This window comes from Arachis stenosperma, chromosome 4, assembly GCF_014773155.1.
Source record: "Arachis stenosperma cultivar V10309 chromosome 4, arast.V10309.gnm1.PFL2, whole genome shotgun sequence".
Taxonomy (NCBI): Eukaryota; Viridiplantae; Streptophyta; class Magnoliopsida; order Fabales; family Fabaceae; genus Arachis; species Arachis stenosperma.
Genome location: NC_080380.1, coordinates 71,610,942 through 71,635,857, shown reverse-complemented (window position 1 = coordinate 71,635,857; position 24,916 = coordinate 71,610,942). Strand labels below are relative to the sequence as shown.

The 24,916-nt window shown below is 40.1% G+C and overlaps 2 non-coding genes across 2 annotated transcripts; both read left to right on the top strand.

Moving 5' to 3' along the window:
• The first annotated feature begins 3,226 nt into the window (after window positions 1-3,226).
• LOC130978062 (small nucleolar RNA R71) lies at window positions 3,227-3,330 on the top strand. The gene has a single exon (XR_009085726.1). It is a non-coding gene; the product is annotated as a small nucleolar RNA R71 (small nucleolar RNA).
• Window positions 3,331-21,974: 18,644 nt separating this feature from the next.
• LOC130978607 (small nucleolar RNA R71) lies at window positions 21,975-22,082 on the top strand. The gene has a single exon (XR_009086229.1). It is a non-coding gene; the product is annotated as a small nucleolar RNA R71 (small nucleolar RNA).
• The last annotated feature ends 2,834 nt before the right edge of the window (window positions 22,083-24,916 follow it).

The window sequence follows — 24,916 nt, the reverse complement described above, 5'->3', positions numbered from 1 at the left end:
TTGGTCCAACCTTTGATCAAAGTTGACCCTTCTAGTGTAGGGGCGTTCATCTCCTTGCATCATAGGCGAGTGAAACGCCAACCTCACATTTTCCGGACTAAAATCCAAGTATTTCCCCCGAACCATTGTGAGATAATTCTTTGGACTCGGGTTCATACCTTGATCATGGTTCCTAGTGATCCATGCATTGGCATAGAACTCTTGAACCATTAAGATTCCGACTTGTTGCATGGGGTTGGTTAGGACTTCCCAACCTCTTCTTCGGACTTCATGTCGGATCTCCGGATACTCATTTTTCTTGAGCTTGAAAGGGACCTCAGGGATCACCTTCTTCTTTGCCACAACATCATAGAAGTGGTCTTGATGGCTCTTGGAGATGAATCTTTCCATCTCCCATGACTTGGAGGTGGAAGCTTTTGTCTTCCCTTTTCCTTTTCTAGAGGATACTCCGGCCTTAGGTGCCATTGATGGTAATGGAAAAACAAAAAGCTTATGCTTTTACCACACCAAACTTAAAATATTGCTCGCCCTCGAGCAAGAGAAGAAAGAAGAGAAGAAGAAGAAGAAGAAAAGATGGTAGAGAGGGAGAGAGGTGGGTTCGGCTAAGTGGGAGAAGAGGGGGTTGTGTTGTGTGAAAATGAAGTAGAATGGAAGGGTATTTATAGGGAGAAAGGGTTGTGTGTATTCGGCCATGTAGGGTGGGAATGGGAGGGAAACTGGTTTTGAATTTTTGAAGGTAGGTAGGGTTTTTGGGGAAGAGTGGATGGATGTGAATGGTGAAGGGAGTGATTGGGAAGAGGAATTGAGGTGATTGGTAAAGGGTTTTGGGAAAGAGTGTTCATTGGGAAGAGAGAAATTCAGAGATTGAAGTTGTTGGGAAGTGTGACATGGGGAAGAGTAAAATAGGATTAGGAGAGTGTAATTAGGATTAGGAGGTAAGGTGGGAATATGTTAGGTGGGGATCCTGTGGGGTCCACAGATCCTGAGGTGATCCTGTGGGGTCCACAGATCCTGAGGTGTCAAGGAATTCCATCCCTGCACCAAATAGGCATGTAAAATGCCTTCGTGCACCATTCTGGCGTTTAAACGCCGTGTGGTGCACATTCTGGGCGTTTAACACCCATGTAAAGCATGTTTATGGCGTTGAACACCAGTTTCATGCTTGTTACTGGCGTTCAGCGCCAGTTTTTCCTCTCTGGGCACATTCCTGGCGTTCAGCGCCAGAATGTTGCTTGTTTCTGGCGTTCAGCGCCAGAATGATGCTCTGTTCTGGTGTTGAACGCCAGCCAGATGCATCTTGCTGGCATTGAACGCCAGCCTGTGCGTCCTCCAGGGTGTGATTTTTTTCTTCTGCTGTTTTTTATTCTATTTTTAATTTTGATGATTTTTTCGTGACTCCTCATGATCATGCACCTAATAAAACACAAAATAACAATAAAATAGAATAAAATAAAATTAGATAAATAAAATTGGGTTGCCTCCCAACAAGGGCTTCTTTAATGTCAATAGCTTGACAGTGGTTCTCATGGAGCCACAAGGTGATCAGGTCAATGTTGTATAGTTGCCAACACCAAACTTAGAGTTTGGATATGGGGTCTCAACACCAAACTTAGAGTTTGGTTGTGGCCTCACAACACCAAACTTAGAGTTTGACTGTGTGGGCTCTTCTTGACTCTGAACTGAGAGAAGCTCTTCATGCTTACTCTCTTCTGTCACAGAGGAGTGGCCATGTGCCTTAAACACAAGGTAGTCCCCATTCAATTGAAGGACTAATTCACCTCTGTTGACATCTATCACAGCTCCTGCTGTGGCTAGGAAAGGTCTTCCAAGGATGATGCAATCATCCTCTTCCTTCTTAGTGTCTAAGATTATGAAATCAGCAGGGATGTAAAGGCCTTCAACCTTTACTAGCACGTCCTCTACTAATCCATAGGCTTGTCTCAATGACTTGTCTGCCAATTGTAATGAGAACAAGGCAGGTTGTACCTCAATGATCCCCAGCTTCTCCATTACAGAGAGTGGCATAAGATTTATCCCTGACCCCAGGTCACACAGTGCTTTTGCAAAGGTCATGGTGCCTATGGTACAAGGTATTAAGAACTTGCCAGGATCTTGTTTCTTTTGAGGTAGAATTTTCTGAATCCAAGTATCCAGTTCATTAATGAGCAGGGGAGGTTCACTGTCCCAAGTCTCATTACCAAACAACTTGGCATTCAGCTTCATGATAGCTCCTAAATATTGAGCAACTTGCTCTCCAGTTACATCTTCATCCTCTTCTGAGGAAGAATAGTCTTCAGAGCTCATGAATGGCAGAAGGAGATTTAATGGAATCTCTATGGTTTCTATATGAGCCTCAGATTCCTTTGGATCCTTAATAGGAAACTCCTTCTTGCTTGAGGGACGTCCCAGGAGGTCTTCCTCACTAGGATTTTCGTCTTCCTCCTCCCTTGTGCATTCGGCCATATTGACTATGTCAATGGCCTTGCACTCTCCTTTTGGATTTTCTTCTGTATTGCTTGGGAGAATACTGGGAGGAGTTTCAATGACTTTCTTACTCAGCTGGCCCACTTGTGCCTCCAGATTTCTAATGGAGGATCTTGTTTCACTCATGAAACTGAAAGTGGCCTTTGACAGATCAGAGACTACATTGGCTAAATTAGAGGTGTTTTGTTCAGAATTCTCTGTCTGTTGCTGAGAAGATGATGGATATGGTTTGCTATTGCCCAGCCTAGTACGTCCACCATTGTTAAAGCCTTGTTGAGGCTTTTGTTGATCCTTCCATGAGAAATTTGGATGATTTCTCCATGATGGGTTATAAGTGTTTCCATAAGGTTCACCCATGTAATTAACCTCTGCCATGGCAGGGTTCTCAGGATCATAAGCTTCTTCAGAAGCTGCCTCTCTAGTACTGTTGGATGCATGTTGCCATCCATTCAAATTTTGAGAGATCATGTTGACCTGTTGAGTCAACACTTTGTTCTGAGCCAATATGGCATTCAGAGTATCAATTTCAAGAACTCCTTTCTTTTGATGTATCCCATTGTTCACGGAATTCTTCTCAGAAGTGTACATGAACTGGTTATTTGCAACCATATCAATGAGTTCTTGAGCCTCTTCAGGCGTTTTCTTCAGGTGAATAGATCCACCTGCAGAATGGTCCAATGACATTTTCGAAAATTCAGAGAGACCATAATAGAATATATCTAATATGGTCCATTCTGAAAACATGTCAGATGGACATCTTTTGGTCAGCTGCTTGTATCTTTCCCAAGCTTCATAGAGGGATTCACCATCTTTTTGTTTCAAGGTTTAAACATCCACTCTCAGCTTGCTCAGCTTTTGAGGAGGAAAGAATTTGTCCAAGAAGGCAGTGACCAGCTTATCCCATGAGTCCAGGCTATCCTTGGGTTGTGAATCCAACCATATTCTAGCTCTGTCTCTTACAGCAAAAGGGAAAAGCATGAGTCTGTAGACTTCAGGATCAACTCTATTCGTCTTTACAGTCTCACAGATCTGCAAGAACTCAGTTAAAAACTGATAAGGATCTTCAGATGGAAGTCCATAAAACTTGCAGTTTTGTTGCATTAAGGCAACTAGCTGAGGTTTCAGCTCAAAGTTGTTGGCTCCAATGGCAGGAATGGAGATGCTTCTTCCATCAAACTTGGACGTTGGCTTTGTAAAGTCACCAAGCATTCTCCTTGCATTATTATTATTTTCGGCTGCCATCTCCTTCTCTTGTTCAAAAATTTCTGAAAGGTTGTTTCTGGATTGTTGTAATTTAGCTTCTCTTAATTTTCTCTTCAAAGTCCTTTCAGGTTCTGGATCAATTTCAACAAGAGTGCCTTTATCCCTGTTCCTGCTCATATGAAAGAGAAGAAAACAAGAAAAGAAAGAGGAATCCTCTATGTCACAGTATAGAGATTCCTTTATGTTAGTAGAAAAAGAAGGGAGTAGAAGAATGAAGAAGAATTCGGATTTTTAGATGAAGAGAGGTGAAGAGAAGTGTTAGTAAACAAATAATTAAATAGAAGAAGAAAAGAGAAAGAGAATTTCAAAAATAATTTTAAAAAGGGGTTAGTGATTTTCGAAAATTAGAGATAAGATGTAATTAAAATTAAGACATGAAACAATTAGTTAATTAAAAAGAATTTTTGAAAAGAGAGAGAGATATTTTCAAAAATTGAAGAGGGAGAAGTAGTTAGGTGGTTTTGAAAAAAATAAGAAACAAACAAAAAGTTAGTTAGTTGATTGAAAAAGATTTGAAATCAAAAATTGAAAAGATAAGAAGTTTAGATAAGATATTTTGAAATCAAATTTTGAAAAAGATAAAATTTTGAGAAAGATATGATAAAAGATAAGATAAAAAAAATTTTAAGAAAAAGATATTTTTGAAAAAGATTTAATTTTTAAAATGACTTAACTAACAAGAAACTACAAGATAAGATTCTAGAATTTAAAGATTGAACCTTTCTTAACAAGAAAGTAACAAACTTCAAATTTTTGAACCAATCATATTAATTGTTAGCTAATTTTCGAAAATATGATATAAAGATAAGAAAAAGATTTTAAAAAATATTTTGAAAAAGATTTTTAAAATTTTTGAAAAATAGAAGAAAAATGAAAAAGATATGATTTTTGAAAAAGATTTTGAAAAGATAAGATTTTTAAAATTTTGAAATTTTGACTTGACTTGTAAGAAACAACTAATTTCAAAAAATTTTTGACCAAGTCAACCCAAAATTTCGAAAATTTGGAGGGAAATAAGGAAAAGATATTTTTTTGATTTTTGAATTTTTAATTATGAGAGAGAAAAACACAAAAATTACTCAATGCATGAAATTTTTAGATCAAAACAATGAATGCATGCAAGAATGCTATGAATGTCAAGATGAACACCAAGAACACTTTGAAGATCATGATGAACATCAAGAACATATTTTTGAAAAATTTTTGATGCAAAGAAAACATGCAAGACACCAAACTTAGAAATTTTTAATGCTTGGAAAATATGAATGCAAAGATGCACATGAAAAACAACAAACAATACAAAACAAGAAATCATCAAGATCAAACAAGAAGACTTGTCAAGAACAACTTGAAGATCATGAAGAACACTATGAATGCATGGGATTTTCGAAAAATGCAAGAAAAATTTTTAAAAGCATGCAATTGACACCAAACTTAAAAATTGACTCAAGACTCAAACAAGAAACACAAAATATTTTTTTATATTTAAGATTTTATGATTTTTTTGGATTTTTATTAAATTTTTTTCGAAAATATATTTTAGAAAAACGAAAAAGAAAAGAAAAATTTTGAAAAAGATTTTTGAAAAGAAAATTACCTAATCTGAGCAACAAGATGAACCGTCAGTTGTCCATACTCGAACAATCCCCGGCAACGGCGCCAAAAACTTTGTATAGGGGTTCACCGTTCGACGATGGCTACTTTCCTACTGCTTCAACTCAATCCTTCTTACTCCTTTCCATGGCAAGCTGTGTATAGGGGTTCACCGTTCGACGATGGCTACTTTGTATCCTCTCTGGAAAATGGTCCTCTGCGCTGTCACTCGCATGGCTAATCGTCTGGAGGCATCACACTGGCCGAAGGCTACATCCCATCCTCGCAGTGAAAACTACGCTCACGCGCTCTGTCACAGCACGGCTAATCACTGGTTGGTTCCCGCTCCTGCTGGAATAGAATCCCTTGATTCTTTTGTGTCTGTCACTAACGCCCAGCACTTGCGAGTCTGAAGCACGTCACAGTCATTCATTACCGGAATCCTACTCGGAATACCACAGACAAGGTTAGACTTTCCGGATTCCTAGGATCCTACTCGGAATACCACAGACAAGGTGAGACTTTCTGGATCCTCATGAATGCCGCCATCTATCTAGCTTATACCACGAAGATTCTGTTGGGGAATCTAAGAGATACACATTCAAGCTCGGTTGCATGTAGAACGGAGGTGGTTGTCAATCACGCGCGTTCATAGGTGAGAATGATGATGAGCGTCACATAATCATCACATTCATCATGTTCTTGGGTGCGAATGAATATCTTGGAATAAGAATAAGAGAGAATTGAATAAAAGAAAATAGAATTGCATTAATACTTGAGGTACAGTAGAGCTCCACACCCTTAATCTATGGTGTGCAGAAACTCCACCGTTAAAAATACATAAGTAAAAGGTTCAGGCATGGCCGAATGGCCAGCCCCCTGAATGTGATCACTAGCCTCTTAAGATGAAGAATAAAACAAAACTGAGACCAAAGATGTCTAATACATTAGTAAATCATCCTATTTATAATAAACTAGCTCCTAGGGTTTACATGAGTAAGTAATTGATGCATAAATCCACTTCCGGGGCCCACTTGGTGTATGCTTGGGCTGAACTTGATCAATCCACGAGCTGAGGCTTCTCTTGGAGTTGAACTCCGAGTTATGACGTGTTTTGGGCGTTCAACTCCGGATCATGACGTTTTTCTGGCGTTTAACTCCAGACAACAGCATGTACTCGGCGTTCAACGCCAAATTACATCATCAATTTCCGAATAAAGTATGGACTATTATATATTGCTGGAAAGCTCTGGATGTCTACTTTCCAACGCCGTTGAAAGCGCGCCATTTGGAGTTCTGTAGCTCTAGAAAATCCATTTTGAGTGCAGGGAGGTCAGATTCCAACAGCATCAGCAGTCCTTTTGTCAGCCTTTTTCAGAGTTTTGCTCAAGTCCCTCAATTTCAGCCAGAAATTACCTGAAATTACAGAAAAACATACAAACTCATAGTAAAGTCCAGAAATGTGAATTTAACATAAAAACTAATGAAAACATCCCTAAAAGTAGCTTGAACTTACTAAAAACTACCTAAAAACAATGCCAAAAAGCATATAAATTATCCGCTCATCAGATTCCATTCTTGTTGTTGATTTACTATGCTTTCCTTTTGTGCCTTCCAAGTGTTTGATAAAATTCTTGGTGAGATTTTAGTAAAGGTTTTGTTCCTCTTGGCCTAGGTAGAGTAATTAATGACTCTTGAGTTATCTAATTCCTTTGTTGATTGATAATTAGAAGCTGCTAATTAATTTGGATGCCTCTAAAGCTAGTCTTTCCTTTAGGAGTTGATTAGGACTTGAGGAATCAAATTGATTCATCCACTTGACTTTCCTCCATGGTTAGAGGTTAACTAAGTGGGAGCAATGGACAATTTGCTATCACAATTGAGGAGGATAATTAGGATAGGACTTCTAGTTCTCATATCTTGCCAAGAGCTTTGTTAGTTGTTAGTTTATTTCCTTTGCCATTTATATTTCTTGTCCAAAATCTTAAAAACCCCAAATAACTCACAACCAATAACAAGACACTTTATTGTAATTCCTAGGGAGAACGACCCGAGGTCCAATACTTCGGTTTATAAATTTTAAGGATTTGTACTAGTGACAAACAACTTTTTGTATGAAAGGATTATTGTTTGGTTTAGAAACTATACTTTACAATGAGATTTCATTAGTGAAATTCTAAACCGTCAAAAATCCAATCATCAGGAGGTGAAAAAGATGAGAAGTCAAAGAAAATAAGAAAGGAAGGAGAAAGAAATAAGAAAAGATAAGAAAAATAAGGATTTGGAGAAGAAAAGATAAGATATTTGGCAAATTAGGATAAGCTGTGCGGCACAAGCGACGCGATCGCGTGGGGCCCGCGGTTGCGCGACTTGTGCTGATACTAATTGACGCGGTCGCGTCGGTCACGCAGTCGTGTGACACAATTCATGCTACTGGCGCGAGGGCAGCCTTGCGCTCGCACAACTCTCTGTTCAAATTATTATTAGTGCCAAATTTAAAGTGACGTGATCGCATGGGGCATGCGATCGCGTGAGTGGGCTTTAGAAGAATGTGACGCGGTCACGTGGGGCACGCGGCCGCATGGGTAGAATTGTGTGTTCAACACCAATCCAGCATCACTCTCGCACAATAATTCGTTGTGCACCCTTTTTACGTCAAAAATCAGGGCACGCGGTCGCGTGGGAGGCCATTATTCCCATGGGACGCGGATGCGTCAGCGACGCGGTCGCGTGGGACGTTTTGTGCCACTGGCATGCCTCCAGCCACGCTTCAGCATGACTCTCTGTTCGTTTTTATTTTCTCCCCTCTCCTTCCGACGTGGACGCGTCGTTGATGCGGTCGCGTCGCGTGGCCCCTTTTTTTTATGCAGGTATGTAATTATGCAGTATGTAGTGCTAAATGCAAATGTTATGAATAGCATCCAGGTTCAATAGAAATAAACAGTATAAAATAAACAAAAACGAAATAAAATGGAAACAGAAACGATCATTCCATGGTGGGTTGTCTCCCACCTAGCACTTTTAGTTAAAGTCCTTAAGTTGGACATTAGATGAGTTTCCTGCTATGGTGGCTTATGCTTGAATTCGTCCAGAAATCTCCACCAATGCTTGGAATGCCAACAGCCTCCGGGGTCCCAAACTAGGCATGTGAAGCATCTGAGCAGCATCAAACAGATTTTCAGACTCCCGGGGTGATGAATATCAGAATATATTCCAGGATCCCAAACTTTGGTTCCAAATCCGCTTTCGTTTTGATCTATACTTTTCCGAGATCCATTCGATTGAACATGATACCAATCCGTGCACTTTGAATTGAAGCGTGGAACCTTATTGAACCTTGTATACCAGCTCTGAGTGCGAGCCATTTCCCTTTTACTCTTAAAGCCACAGAGAACTCTAAGCTGGCCATCTGTTTCAAGTAAACCGTATTCAAGTGGAAAAATAAAGATAAGAGTCAAGGATTTTACCCCCTTAAAGCTTGTATTGGGTGGTAGTGGCCTCGGGATAGGTGGTTCCAGTGATTCTGTAAGTTTTACTCCCTTGTGGTCTTCAGTGAATTCATCCACTTCCTTGCAAACCTTTTCCATTCCAGCCATGTCCTGGTCAAAGTCTTCCATATCTTTCTCATCACTTGAGTCATAAACAGGAGGTTGAGAAAAGTCGACCTCTGCATAATCTTCATATTCACTTAGGGAAGATTCTTCCATCTCAAAGAATTCACTTGCAGATGCAAGTTCATTACTAAGAGGACTTGACTTGTGACTATCATCATCAAGAAAACATGCGTCTTGAGTTACTCTGTCCAGTTCTTCATAAGATATCCGCATTGGAGGTTGTGCAACATCCTCTTTAGCGTCAGTTGTAACATCCTTGACGGGGTCTTCTATGACTCTGTATTCCCTAGGAGGTTCAGCATCTCCTAAATCTTCAACCAACTCTTCTTCTTCTTCTACAATGACAGTGTCCTCGACTTATTCCAGTACGAAGTTATGCTCTATGCTGTCCACTGGAGTCTCTTGTGTCTTCTTCACAATACATTCTTCATTAGATTCTCCACATGAAGCCATGGGAGTCTGTTGAGTATCCGAACGTCTGATAGATAATTGATTTATTGCTTGCTCCAGTTGATGAAGGGTTGCATTAAATTGGTTTACTGATTCTTCGAGGTGAACCTGTGATTCTGGCTTTGATGGATATGGGCATGGTGTACGGGGGAGTGGTGGTTCTTGGGAGTAATTGGATTGGTGTTGAGGTGGATAAGGATCCTATGGTGAATGGTGAAAAGAAGCTTGTGAGTGTGGTGGTTTGAGGTTATTTTGAGAGGATGGTCTATAGGCATGGGGTGGGGCTTGTTGGTAGTTACAAGGTTGTCCACCATATCTTTCAGCTGGGGATGCATTGTAGAATGGTCGTTGTCCATGATATCTTGGAGGGTGTTGTTGCCTAAAGGGTTGATTAGATCCTCTTGGCTCCATCCATCCTTGATTGGTCTGACCTTGATGCATATTCCTGCTGTGGTTTCTATTTCCTTCAACAAAGTTAGAACCAAACTCAAAGCGAGAGGGGTGAGAATTCATAGCAGTTATCAGAAATAAGGGGGGAAAAAGGAGAAACAAATAAACAAGTAAAAAAAATGTTTTTTTTTTTAAAATTATTTACAATAACCAATAATAAGGCACACGTTTGCAATTCCCCGACAATGGCGCCATTTTGACGTTAGGATTTTTGCTAGTAAAGAATTTTACAAAAATAGTCGCGTTGTAGAAATAGATTCTAAACCAACAGAAATCCCTTCGTGCAAACGTTTTGGTTGTCACAAGTAACAAACCCCTAAATAATTTATAACCTCGGGTCGTCTTCTCAAGGAATTGCAGGGAGGTATGTTCTTATTATTGGCTATGAAAAAGGTAAAATTGGGGGTTTTGGAAATAAGGAATGAGTATGGCAAGTAGTTCAAATGACAATTAAAATAAATAAATACTGTAAAGCAAACTTTTGGCAAGGTATGAGAAATTGGAAGTCCAGACTTAGTTATTCTTATCAATAATAATGAAAGTTGAATCTTAATTCCACTTAGTTAACCTTTGCTAAAGCAAGGGAAAGTCAAGGGACTAATTAGTTGACCTTCGAATCTTATTTATTTCCTAAGAAAAGGTTGGGATTATTGAAGTTCAGTTCAATTAGCAAAGATAACAGTTATCAATTATGTTGAGCTAAGATAACTCCTGAGTTACTGATTTCTTAACCAAGACCAATAGGGAAGGAAATTAAATCTACCGGAATATCTTCAGATTGGGAATGATCAATAACATGAATAAAAAGAGCAATATTGGATTGAAATATCTCAAGTAACATTAAATAAGAAAATCATAACATGAATGTAGCATAAGCCAAATAGGCAACATAACTAATACAAGCAAGCATTAATGGTATCTGAAAATAAGAGATAACTGTCAAGCAAAAGAACATTGAACCTGGTAAAAAGATAATCCTTGAAGCAAATAAAATCCTAAACCTAAATCCTAACCCTAAAGAGAGAGAGGAGAGAACCTCTCTCAAAACTAAATCTAAATCATGGAAAGTGAATTATGAAAAGCATGATCTGAATGGATGCATTCTCCCACTTTATAAACTCTGGTCTATGCCTTCTGGACTTGGATTTGGGCCAAAAAGGGCTTCAGAATCCGCTATGAGCGTTTTCTGCAATTTCTGGAGCGTGGCCTCTGTCACGCATCTGCGTGGGTCACGCGGTTGCGTCAATTGGAGTCTTCCTTGTCGCGCGGTCGCATCAGTCATGCGGCCGCGTCGCTTCTTCTTCGCGCTTGGCATGCGGCCGCGTCATCCATGCGGTCCCGTCGCTCCAGTTTCTTCACAAACTCCGTTTTATGCTTTCCTTCCATTTTTGCATTCTTTCTTTCCATCCTCTGAGCCATTCATGCCCTATAATATCTGAAAACACTTAACACACATATCAAGGCATCTAATGGTAACAAGAGAGGATTAAAGATAGGGAACTTAAGGCCAAAGAAGCATGTTTTCAATCAAAGCACATAATTAGGAAGGCAAATGTAAAACCATGCAAATAGTATGAATAAGTGGGTGAAGAGTTGATAAAATCCACTCAATTAAGCACAAGATAAACCATAAAATAGTGGTTTATCAGATGCAATGGCACAACTGTCATCCCAGATTTCAGGAGCAGTCTTCACCCTCATGGACAGACAAGCACAAACTGACAAAAGGATAGATGCTAATCAAGAGGAATATAGGTCAAATCTGAAAAATCAAGGCGCAGCAATCTCAAAGTTGGAAGCACAAGTGGGGATTTTGTCCAAGCAAATCCTACTTCCCACATACACATTTCCCAGTGATACCATGGCTAACCCAAGAGGGAAATGCAAAGCCATAACTCTAAGAAGTGGGAAGGTTGTAGAGGAAGGAACCCCAAGCAAAGATAATATTGAAGAGGTTGCATCCAAGCATGGGAACGAGGATGAAGGGGAGATCCCAACTTCACCTCCACCAAAACCAGTCTTGAAGCCCTACGTGCCAAAGGCACCATACCCACAAAGACTGAGAAAAGATGGGGAGGATGGCTAGTTCTCTAAGTTCCTAGAGATCTTCAAGAGGCTCCAAATCAACATACCGTTTGCAAAGGCATTAGAACAAATGCCACTCTATGCCAAGTTTTTAAAGGAGCTTATAACCAAAAAGAGGAACTGAGAGGCAAAAGAAACCATAGTATTGACTGAGGAATGCAGCGCCATCATACAGAAGAAGCTGCCTCAAAAGCTGAAAGACACATGGAGTTTTCAAATTCCATGCATCATAGGGGACATCACTATTGAGAAAGTTTTGTGTTATTTAGGAGCTAGCACAAATCTTATGTCCCTAACCATGATGAGAAGGATGAAGATTGAGGAAGCCAAGCCAACAAGAATGGCACTCTAATTGGTTGAAAGAACAGTTAAGTTTCCACATGGGGTGGTGGAAGACTTGCTAGTGAAAGTAGGAGAATTCATTTTCCCTGCTGATTTCATTGTGCTGGACGTGGAAGAAGAGGCCAACACGTCAATTATCCTAGGAAGACCATTTCTAGCTACTGCTGGAGCCATCATTGATGTGCAGAAAGGGGAACTAGTCTTGAGATTGCATGAAGAGAAAATGGTATTCAACATCTTTAAAGTAATGAGTTACCCCAAAGAATCCATAAGAGAATGCATGCTGGTAGACACCATGGAACAAATAGTTCAAGAAGTCATGGAAGAAGAATAATGTGGAGAAAGCATTGAGCTGGAACAAGCACCAGATAGAGAACTACCACAAGCAACCATGAGGAACTCAATCATGCCAACTACCACAGACTTCAAAGATGCAGAGTCACCAAAACTAGAGCTGAAAGCCTTACCACCCAGCTTGAAATATGCATATCTGGGTGCTAACAACACTTACCCAGTAATCATAAATTCAAGTTTAAGTAAGGAACAAGAAGAGGAACTTATCCAAGTACTGAGACAACACAAGGATGCCATAGGCTGGACACTTGCAGATTTAAAGGGGATCAGTCCTTAAATGTGCATGCATAAAATCTTACTTGAAAAGGATGCCAAACCGTCAAGACAACAACAAAGGAGGCTGAACCCAACTATGACTAAAGTGGTTCAGAAAGAAGTGTTAAAATTGTGGCAAGCAGGGGTGATCTACCCCATCTCAGACAGCCCTTGGGTAAGCCCAGTGCAAGTAGTCCCTAAGAAGAGAGGGATCACTGTTGTGGCAAATGAGAAGAATGAATTGATACCCACAAGGACAGTGACCGGATGGCGTATGTGCATTGACTACCGGAAAATTAACGAAGCCACCCGGAAGGATCACTTTCCCCTACCCTTCATGGACCAGATGCTTGAAAGATTGGCAGAACATGAGTATTATTGCTTCCTGGATGGATATTCGGGATACAATCAAATTGTTGTAGACCCCAAGGATCAGGAAAAAACTTTATTTACTTGTCCATGTGGTGTCTTTGCTTATAGGAGAATGCCCTTTGGATTGTGTAATGCATCTGCAACATTCCAAAGGTGCATGCTCTCCATTTTTTCAGATATGATTGAAAAGTTCATAGAAGTATTTATGGACGACTTCTCTGTATTTGGGAACTCATATTCTGATTGTCTGTACCATCTTGCTCTTGTGCTAAAAAGGTGTCAAGAAACCAACCTGGTTTTAAACTGGGAGAAGTGCCATTTTATTATTGGTTCTTGGTCACAAGATTTCAAAAGATGGCATAGAAGTAGACAGGGCAAAAGTGGAAGTAATTGAAAAATTACCTCCACCTTGCAATGTCAAAGCAATCAGAAGCTTTTTGGGACACGCTGGGTTCAATAGGAGGTTTATTAAAGATTTTTCAAAGATTGCAAAACCCCTTAGCAACCTACTTGTCCCAAATACTCCATTTATTTTTGATAGAGAGTGCATGGTAGCCTTTGATTAACTCAAAAAGAAACTCTCCTCTGCACCTATTATAGCACCACCAAGTTGGGATCTTCCCTTTGAACTAATGTGTGATGCATCTGATTTTGCTGTTGATGCTGTTCTAGGACAGAGGAAAGACAAGCTAGTACATGTCATTTACTATGCTAGCAAGGTCCTTAATGAAAATCAAAGGAACTATACCACCACGGAGAAAAAACTTTTAGCCATAGTTTTTTGCTTTTGATAAGTTTAGATCATATCTCATTGGCTCAAAAGTAATTGTGTTCACTGATCATGCAGCACTCAAATACTTGCTTACCAAACAAGAATCTAAGCCCAGACTAATAAGATGGATCCTGCTGCTCCATGAATTTGATATTGAGATTAAAGATAGGTGGTGCACGAAATTGCAATCACACTTTTGCAATCCCGCACAACTAACTAGCAAGTGCACTGGGTCGTCCAAGTAATACCTTACGTGAGTAAGGGTCGATCCCACGGAGATTGTCGGCTTGAAGCAAGCTATGGTTATCTTGTAACTCTTAGTCAGGATATCAATAATTATTAGGGTTGATTGTAAAAAGCAAAAAGAACATGAAATAAGTACTTGTTTTGCAGTATGGGGAACAGGTTGAGGTTTTGGAGATGCTCTATCTTCTGAATCTCTGTTTTCCTACTGTCTTCTTCTTCAAGCACACAAGACTCCTTCCATGGCAAGCTGTATGTAGGGTTTCACCGTTGTCAATGGCTACCTCCCATCCTCAGTGAAATGTTCAACGTGCTCTGTCACAGCACGGCTAATCATCTGTCGGTTCTCATCGGTTGGAATAGAATCCAGTAATTCTTTTGCGTCTGTCACTAAGCCCAGCCTTCAGGAGTTTGAGCTCATCACAGTCATTCAATCCTTGAATCCTACTCAGAATACCACAGATAAGTTTAACCTTCCGGATTCTCTTGAATGCCACCATCAATTCTAGCTTATACCACGAAGATTCTGATTAAGGAATCCAAGAGATATCTACTCATCTAAGGTAGAACGGAGGTGGTTGTCAGGCACACGTTATAGTTGAGAATGATGATGAGTGTCACGGATCATCACATTCATCAGGTTTAGGAAACAAGTGATATCTTAGAATGGAAGCAATCATGATTGAATGAAAACAGTAGTATTGCATTAATCCATCAAGACACAGCAAAGCTCCTCACCCCCAACCATGGGTTTAGAGACTCATGCTGTAGAAGATACAATGAGAAAACGTGTAAAGTGTCATGAGGTCTAGATACAATGTCAAAAGATCCTATATAGTGAACTAGTAACCTAGGGTATACATAAATGAGTAAATGACGTAAAATCCACTTCCGGGTCCACTTAGTGGTGCTTGGGCTGAGCATTAAAGCTTTCATGTGTAGAGACTTTTTCTGGAGTTAAACGCCAGTTTTATGCCAGTTTGGGTGTTTAACTCCAATTTTTATGCCAGTTCCGGCGTTAAACGCTGGGAATTCTGAAGCTGATTTGCAATGCCGGTTTGGGCCATCAAATCTCGGGCAAAGTATGGACTATTATACATTTCTGGAAAGCCCAGGATGTCTACTTTCCAACGCCGTTGAGAGCGCGCCAATTGGGCTTCTGTAGCTCCAGAAAATCTACTTTGAGTACAGGGAGGTCAGAATCCAACAGCATCTGCAGTCCTTTTCAACCTCTGAATCAGATTTTTGCTCAGGACCCTCAATTTCAGCCAGAAAATACCTGAAATCATAGAAAAACACACAAAATCATAGTAAAGTCTAGAAAAGTGAATTTTAACTAAAAACTAATAAAAATAATAAAAACTAACTAAAATATACTAAAAATACTAAAACAATGCCAAAAGCGTATAAATTATCCGCTCATCACAACACCAAACTTAAATTGTTGCTTGTCCCCAAGCAACTGAAAATCAAAATAGAATAAAAAGAAGAGAATATACTATAGACTCTGGTCGGCGAAATTGTGAACTATACTTTTCACAACTCTCATAATCCCTGGTAATGGCTCCAAAAACTGGTGCGCTTAACCATGGCATTACCCAACTTCGCACAATAACCAGCAAGTGCACTGGGTCGTCCAAGTAATAAAACCTTACGTGAGTAAGGGTCGATCCCACGGAGATTGTTAGTAATGAGCAAGCTATGGTCATCTTGTAAATCTTAGTCAGGCAAATCAGATATATGGTGATGAACGAACATACATAAAGATAAAGATGATACTTATGTATATCATTGTGTATGAGCTTCAGACAAGTGATCCCACGGAGATGTTAGTAATGAAGCAAGCTATGGTCATCTTGTAAATCTTAGTCAGGCAAACTCAGATATATATGGTGATGAACGAAAATAACATAGAAGATAAAGATAGTGATACTTATGTATATCATTGGTGTATGAGCTTCAGACAAGTGTATGAAGATGCCTTCCCTTCCGTCTCTCTGCTTTCCTACAGCCTTCATCCAATCCTTTCTTACTCCTTTCCATGGCAAGCTCGTATAGGGTCTCACTGTTGTCAGCAGCTACCTCCCATCCTCTCAGTGAAAGCGATTGCATATGTCCTGTCACGGCATAGCGGAATTCATCTGTCGGTTCTCAATCAGGCGCGGAATAGAATCTAGTGATTCTTTTGCGTTATCACTAACGCCCCCGCCCTCAGGGTTTGAAGCACGTCACAGTCATTCAGTCATTGAATCCTACTCAGAACACCACAGACAAGGTTAGACCTTCCGGATTCTCTTGAATGCTGCCATCAGGTCCTGCCTATACCACGAAGACTCCGAAGAATCCAAGAGATATTCACTAAGCCTCGAATGCTTGTAGAACAAGAATGGTTGTCAGTCACCTTGTTCATAGGTGAGAGTGGTGATGGGCGTCAATCATCACCATCATCATGTTGAAGAACAAGTGATATCTTGGTAAAAGAACAAGCGGAATTGAATGGAAGAACAATAGTAATTGCATTAATACTCGAGGTACAGCAGAGCTCCACACCCTTAATCTATGGTGTGTAGAAACTCCACCGTTGAAAATACATAAGAACAGGGTCTAGGCATGGCCGAATGGCCAGCCTCCCAAAGATCTAAGATAGCATAAAACAAAGATAGCTACCAAAGTCTCGATACAAATACAATAGTAAAAGGTCCTACTTATAGATAACTAGTAGCCTAGGTGTACAAAGATGAGTAAATGACATAAAAATCCACTTCCGGGCCCACTTGGTGTGTGCTTGGGCTGAGCAATCAAGGAAATTCGTGTAGAGAACTTTTCTGGAGTTAAACGCCAGCTCCCATGCCAGTTTGGGCGTTTAACTCCAACTTTTATTCCTGTTCCGGCGTTTAACGCTGGAATTCCTGAGGCCGGATTGCTTTGCGGGTTTGGGCCATCAAATCTTGGACAAAGTATGGACTATTATATATTGCTGGAAAGCCCTGGATGTCTACTTTCCAACGCCGTTGAGAGCGCGCCAATTGGGCTTCTGTAGCTCCAGAAAATCCACTTCGAGTGCAGGGAGGTCAGAATCCAACAGCATCTGCAGTCCTTTTTGGTCTCTGAATCAGATTTTTGCTCAGGTCCCTCAATTTCAGCCAGAAAATACCTGAAATCACAGAAAAACACACAAACTCATAGTAAAGTCCAGAAAAGTGAATTTTAAATAAAACTAATAAAAATGTACTAAAATCTAACTAAAAGATATCAAAAACATACTAAAAACAATGCCAAAAAGTATACAAATTATCCGCTCATCACAACACCAAACTTAAATTGTTGCTTGTCCTCAAGCAACTGAAAATCAAATAAGATCAAAAGAAGAGAATATGCAATGAATTCCAAAAACATCTGTGAAGATCAGTATTAACTAGATGAGCGGGGCTTTTAACCTTCTGTCTCTGAACAGTTTTGGCATCTCAATCTATCCCTTGAAATTCAGAATGGTTGGCTTCTTTAGGAACTCAGAGTCCAGATAGTGTTAATGATTCTCCTAGTAAAGTATGATGATTCTTGAACATAGCTATTTATTGAGTCTTGGCTGTGGCCCAAAGCACTCTGTCTTCCAGTATTGCCACCGGATACATACATGCCACAGACACATGATTGGGTGAACCTTTTCAGATTGTGACTCAGCTTTGCTAAAGTCCCCAATTAGAGGTGTCCAGGGTTCTTAAGCACACTCTTATTTGCCTTGGATCACAACTTTATTTTTTCTTTTTCTTTCTTTTTTTTTTTTTTCGATTTTTTTTTTTTTTTTTTTTTTGAATAGCTTTTTCTTGCTTCAAGAATCATTTTATTGATTTTTCAGATCCTCAGTAACATGTCTCTTTTTTCATCATTCTTTCAAGAGCCAACATTCATGAACCACAAATTCAAGATACATATGCACTGTTTACACATACATTCAGAGAACAAAAATTGCCACCACATCAAAATAATTAAACTATTATAAAATTCAAAATTCATGCAATTCTTCCTTTTTCAATTAAGCACATTTTTATTCAAGAAAGGTGATGGATTCATAGGACATTCATAACTTTAAGGCATAGACACTAAGACACTAATGATCATAAGACACAAGCATGGATAACATAAAGCACTAAAAATTTCGAAAAACAAGGGAATAAAGAACAAGGAAATCAAGGAATGGGTCCACCTTAGTGATGGCGGCTCTTCCTTGCTTTTGAAGGTCCTATGGAGTGCTTGAGCTCCTCAATGTCTCTTCCTTGTCTTTGTTGCTCCTCCCTCATGATTCTTTGATCTTCTCTAATTTCATGGAGGAGAATGGAGTGTTCTTGATGCTCCACCCTTAGTTGTCCCATGTTGGAACTTAATTCTCCTAGGGAGGTGTTTAGTTGCTCCCAATAGTTTTGTGGAGGAAAGTTCATCCCTTGAGGAATCTCAGGGATTTCTTGATGAGAGGGGTCTCTTGTGTATTCCATCCTTTTCTTGGTGATGGGCTCATTAACTTCTATTTCTTCTCCAATCATGATGCTATGGATCATGATGGCCGGTCTATGGTACTTCGGACCGGTTGCTAGTGGGAATGATTGAGCGTGTATGAACTCTAACCATCCTCTAGCCACGGCTTGAGGTCATGCCTTCTCAATTGGACCGGCTTTCCTCTTGAATCTTGCTTCCATTGTGCGCCCTCTTCACATATGACTGTGAGGACTTGGTCCAACCTTTGATCAAAGTTGACCCTTCTAGTGTAAGGATGCTCATCTCCTTGCATCATAGGCAAGTTGAACGCCACCCTCACACTCTCCGGACTAAAATCCAAGTATTTCCCCCGAACCATAGTAAGATAATTCTTTGGATTCGGGTTCACACTTTGGTCATGGTTCTTTGTGATCCATGCATTGGCATAGAACTCTTGAACCATCAAGATTCCAACTTGTTGAATGGGGTTGGTGAGAACTTCCCACCTCTTCTTTGGATCTCATGGCGGATCTCCGGATATTCACCCTTTTTGAGTAAAAAGGGGACTTCGGGGATCACTTCTTCAAGGCCACAACTTCATAGAAGGTCTGATGCACCCTTGAGGAATCTATCCATCTCCCATGACTCGGAGGTGGAAGCTTTTGCTTTCCTTTCCTCTTTTTAGAGGTTTCTCCGGCCTTTGGTGCCATAATGGTTATGGAAAAACGAAAAAGCAACGCTTTTACCACACCAAACTTAAAATGTTTGCTCGTCCTCGAGCAAAGAAGAAAGAAAGGAGTAGAAGAAGAAGAAATGAGGAAGAGGGGGAGGGTAGTGTGTTCGGCCAAAGGGGGAAGAAGTGGTCTTTAGGTTGTGTGAAAATGAAGGGTTGAAGAAGGGTATTTATAGGAGAGAGGGGGTAAAGGTTCGGCCATTTGAGGGTGGGTTTGGGAGGAAAGTGGTTTGAATTTGAAGGGTGAGGTGGTGGGGTTTTATGAAGGATGGATGTGAGTGGTGAAGAGAAAGATGGATTTGATAGGTGAAGGGTTTTGGGGAAGAGGTGTTGAGGTGATTGGTGAATGGGGAAGAAGAGAGAGAGTGATGGTAGGGTCCTGTGGGGTCCACAGATCCTGTAGTGTCAAGGAAAAGTCATCCCTGCACCAAAAGTTGCTCAAAATCACGTTTGAGCCATTTCTGGCGTTAAACGCCGGGCTGGTGCCCATTCCTGGCGTTTAAACGCCAGGTTGTTGCCCTTACTGGCGTTTAACGCCAGTCTGGTGCCCTTTTCTGGCGTTAAAACGCCCAGAAAGGTGCTAGGCTGACTGGCGTTTGAACGCCAGCAGCATCTTCCTCCAGGGTGTGCTGTTTTTCTTCCTGTTTTTCATTTTGTTTTTGCTTTTTTCATTGTTTTTGTGACTTCTTATGATCATCAACCTACAAAAAAGATAAAATAACAAAAGAAAATAATTAATTATAAAACATTGGGTTGCCTCCCAACAAGCGCTTCTTTAGTGTCATTAGCTTGACAGAGGACTCCCATGGAGCCTCAGAAACACTCAGAACCGTGTTGAAACCTCCCAACACCAAACTTAGAGTTTGAATGTGGGTTTCAACACCAAACTTAGAGTTTGGTTGTGGCCTCCCAACACCAAACTTAGAGTTTGACTGTGGGGGCTCTGTTTGGCTCTGTTTTGAGAGAAGCTCTTCATGCTTCCTCTCCATGATGATAGAGGGATATCCTTGGGTCTTAAACACCATGGATTCTTCATTCACTTGAATGATCAACTCTCCTCTATCAACATCAATCACAGCCTTTGCTGGGCTAGGAATGGTCTGCCAAGGATGATGGATTCATCCATGCACTTCCCAGTCTCTAGGACTATGAAATCAGTAGGAATGTAATGGTCTTCAATCTTCACCAAAACATTCTCTATAAGTCCATGAGCTTGTTTTCTTGAATTGTCTGCCATCTCTAATGAGATTCTTGCAGCTTGCACCTCAAGGATCCCTAATTTCTCCATTACAGAGAGGGGCATGAGGTTTACACTTGACCCTAAGTCACACAAGGCCTTCTTGAAGGTCATGGTGCCTATGGTACAAGGTATAGAAAACTTCCCAGGATCCTGCCTCTTTTGAGGTAGTTTCTGCCTAGACAAGTCATCCAGTTCTTTGGTGAGCAAGGGAGGTTCATCCTCCCAAGTCTCATTTCCAAATAACTTGTCATTTAGTTTCATGATTGCTCCAAGGTATTTAGCAACTTGCTCTTCAGTAACATACTCATCCTCTTCAGAGGAAGAATACTCATCAGAGCTCATGAATGGCAGAAGTAAGTCCAATGGAATCTCTATGGTCTCATTTTGAGCCTCAGATTCCCATGGTTCCTCATTGGGGAACTCACTGGAGGCCAGTGCACGCCCATTGAGGTCTTCCTCAGTGGCGTTCACTGCCTCTCCTTCCTCCCAGAATTCGGCCATGTCTATGGCTTTGCACTCTCCTTTTGGATTTCTTCAGTGTTACTTGGGAGAGTGCTTGGAGGAAGTTCAGTAATTTTCTTGCTCAGCTGACCCACTTGTCCTTCCAAATTCCTAATGGAAGATCTAGTTTCAGTCATGAAACTTTGAGTGGTTTTGATCAGATCAGAGACCATGGTTGCTAAGTCAGAATTATTCTGCTTAGAGCTCTCTGTCTGTTGCTGAGAAGATGATGGAAAAGGCTTGCCATTGTTAAACCTGTTTCTTCCACCATTGTTATTGAAACCTTGTTGAGGTCTCTCGTGATTCTTCCATGAAAGATTTGGGTGATTTCTCCATGAAGAATTATAGGTGTTACCATAGGGTTCTCCTAGGTAATTTACCTCTTCCATGGAAGGGTTCTCAGGATCATAAGCTTCTTCCTCAGATGAAGCTTCCTTAGTACTGTTTGGTGCATTTTGCATTCCAGACAGACTTTGAGAAATCAAATTGACTTGTTGAGTCAATATCTTATTCTGAGCCAATATGGCATTCAGAGTGTCAATCTCAAGACTCCTTCTTCTGACTAGTCCCATTGTTCACAGGATTTCTTTCAGAAGTGTACATGAATTGGTTATTTGCAACCATTTCAATCAGTTCTTGAGCTTCAGTAGGCGTCTTCTTCAGATGAAGAGATCCTCCTGCAGAGCTATCCAAGGACATCTTAGATAGTTCAGAGAGACCATCATAGAAAATACCTATGATGCTCCATTCAGAAAGCATGTCAGAAGGACATTTTCTGATTAATTGTTTGTATCTTTCCCAAGCTTCATAGAGGGATTCTCCATCCTTTTGTCTAAAGGTTTGGACTTCCACTCTAAGCTTACTCCATCTTTGTGGTGGAAAGAATTTTGCCAAGAAGGCATTGACTAGCTTTTCCCAAGAGTCCAGGCTTTCTTTAGGTTGAGAATCCAACCATATTCTAGCCCTGTCTCTTACAGCAAAAGGGAATAGCATCAGTCTATAGACCTCAGGGTTAACCCCATTAGTCTTGACTGTGTCACAGATTTGCAAGAATTCAGCTAAAAACTGATGAGGATCTTCCATTGGAAGTCCATGGAACTTGCAATTCTGTTGCATTAGAGAAACTAATTGAGGCTTAAGCTCAAAGTTGTTTGCTCCAATGGCAGGGATAGAGATGCTTCTCCCATAAAATCAGGAGTAGGTGCAGTAAAGTCACCCAGCACCTTCCTTGCATTGTTTGCATTGTTGTTGTTTTCTGCTGCCATGTTTTCTTCCTTGAAGAATTCGTCAGGTCCTCTAAAGAGAGTTGTGCTTTGGCTTCTCTTAGCTTTCTCTTCAGAGTCCTTTCGGGTTCAGGATCAGCTTCAACAAGAATGCCTTTGTCCTTGCTCCTGCTCATATGAAAGAGAAGGGAACAAGAAAATGTGGTATCCTCTATGTCACAGTATAGAGATTCCTTTAAGTGTCAGAGGAAAGAGAAATAGAAAGAAGAAGGAGAAGATAAATTCGAACTTTAGTTAGATAAGGTTCGAATTGTGCATTGAGAAGGAGTGGCACTCCATAAATAGAAGGATGTGGGAAGGAGGAAGTTATTTTCGAAAATCAAGTGAAAAATTTTGAAGTTATTTTGAAAAACATTAATTAATTTTCGAAAATAAAAGTGGAAAGAAACCAAGTGATTTTGAAAAAGATTTTGAAATTAGAAATTAAAAAGATTTGATTGAAAACTGTTTTGAAAAAGATGTGGTTAAAAAGATTTAAAAAAAATGTGATTGAGAAGACATGATTTGAAAACTATTTGAAAAGATATGATTTTAAAAATGAATGACTTGCTTAACAAGAAAGATATGATTTGAAACATTCAAACCTTTCTCAACAGAAAAGGTAACAATCTTGTGATGTTCAATCAAATCATTAATTGTTAGTAAGTATCTTTTAAAAGGAAAGAAATTGATTTTGAAAACATTTGATTGAAAAGATTTGATTTGAAAAAGATTTGATTTTGAAAAATTTGAAAAAATTGATTTGAAAACAAATCTTCCCCCTAGCACCATCCTGGCGTTAAACGCCCAGAATGGTATACATTCTGGCGTTTAACGCCCAAAATGCTACCTCTTGGGCGTTAAACGCCCAACCAGGTACCCTGGCTGGCGTTTAAACGCCAGTCTGCCTTCTTCACTGGGCATTTTTGAATGCTCAGCTTTTTCTGTATAATTCCTCTGCAGCATGTTTTGAATCTTCAATTCTTTGTATCATTGACTTGAAAGGACACAAATTAAAAATATTTTTGGATTTTTTGATAATCAAAATGCAAAAGGAATCAATTAACAATGCATGCAAGACACCAAACTTAGCAGTTTGTGTACTACTGACACTAACAACATGAAAATGCATATGAGACACACAAAATACTTCAAGTCAATAGAATTCAAAGATCAAAACAAAGAAATATATGCATGGATTCGAAAAATATAACAAAACATGCATTTGACACTAAACTTAAGATGAGACTCTAGACTCAAACAAGAAATATTTTTGGGATTTTATGGTTTTGCAAATTTTTTGTATTTTTCGAAAATTAAGTGAAAAAAAGTATCAAAATTCTTAATGAGAATTCCAGGAATCAGTGCAATGCTAGTCTAAGGCTCCGGTCCAGGAATTAGACATGGCTTCACAGCCAGCCAAGCTTTCAAAGAAAGCTTCGGTCCAAAACACTAGACATGACCAAGGTCAGCCAAGCCTTAGCAAATCACTGCTCCAACAGCAAGATTGATACGAATCAACAAGCTCTTGTGGTGATAAGTTGAAACCTCGGTCCAATCAGATTAGACATGGCTTCTCAGCCAGCCAGATTTCAACAAATCATCATGAAACTCTAGAATTCACCTTCAAGAATTTCGAAAAAAAATACCTAATCTAAGCAACAAGATGAACCGTCAGTTGTCCAGCCTAAACAATCCCGGGCAATAACACCAAAAATTTGATGTTGTTGCCGGATCTTGGCTCTGATGTTACCAAAAGCTTGCTCAAAACATGAACAATCCCCGCAACGGCGCCAAAAACTTGGTCGGCGAAATTGTGAACTATACTTTTTCACAACTCTCATAATCCCTGGTAATGGCTCCAAAACTTGGTGCGCTTAATACCATGGCATTACACAACTTCGCACAACTAACCAGCAAGTGCACTGGGTCGTCCAAGTAATAAAACCTTACGTGAGTAAGGGTCGATCCCACGGAGATTGTTAGTAATGAAGCAAGCTATGGTCATCTTGTAAATCTTAGTCAGGCAAACTCAGATATATATGGTGATGAACGAAAATAACATAGAAGATAAAGATAGTGATACTTATGTATATCATTGGTGTATGAGCTTCAGACAAGTGTATGAAGATGCCTTCCCTTCCGTCTCTCTGCTTTCCTACAGCCTTCATCCAATCCTTTCTTACTCCTTTCCATGGCAAGCTCGTATAGGGTCTCACTGTTGTCAGCAGCTACCTCCCATCCTCTCAGTGAAAGCGATTGCATATGTCCTGTCACGGCATAGCGGAATTCATCTGTCGGTTCTCAATCAGGCGCGGAATAGAATCCAGTGATTCTTTTGCGTTATCACTAACGCCCCCGCCCTCAGGGTTTGAAGCACGTCACAGTCATTCAGTCATTGAATCCTACTCAGAACACCACAGACAAGGTTAG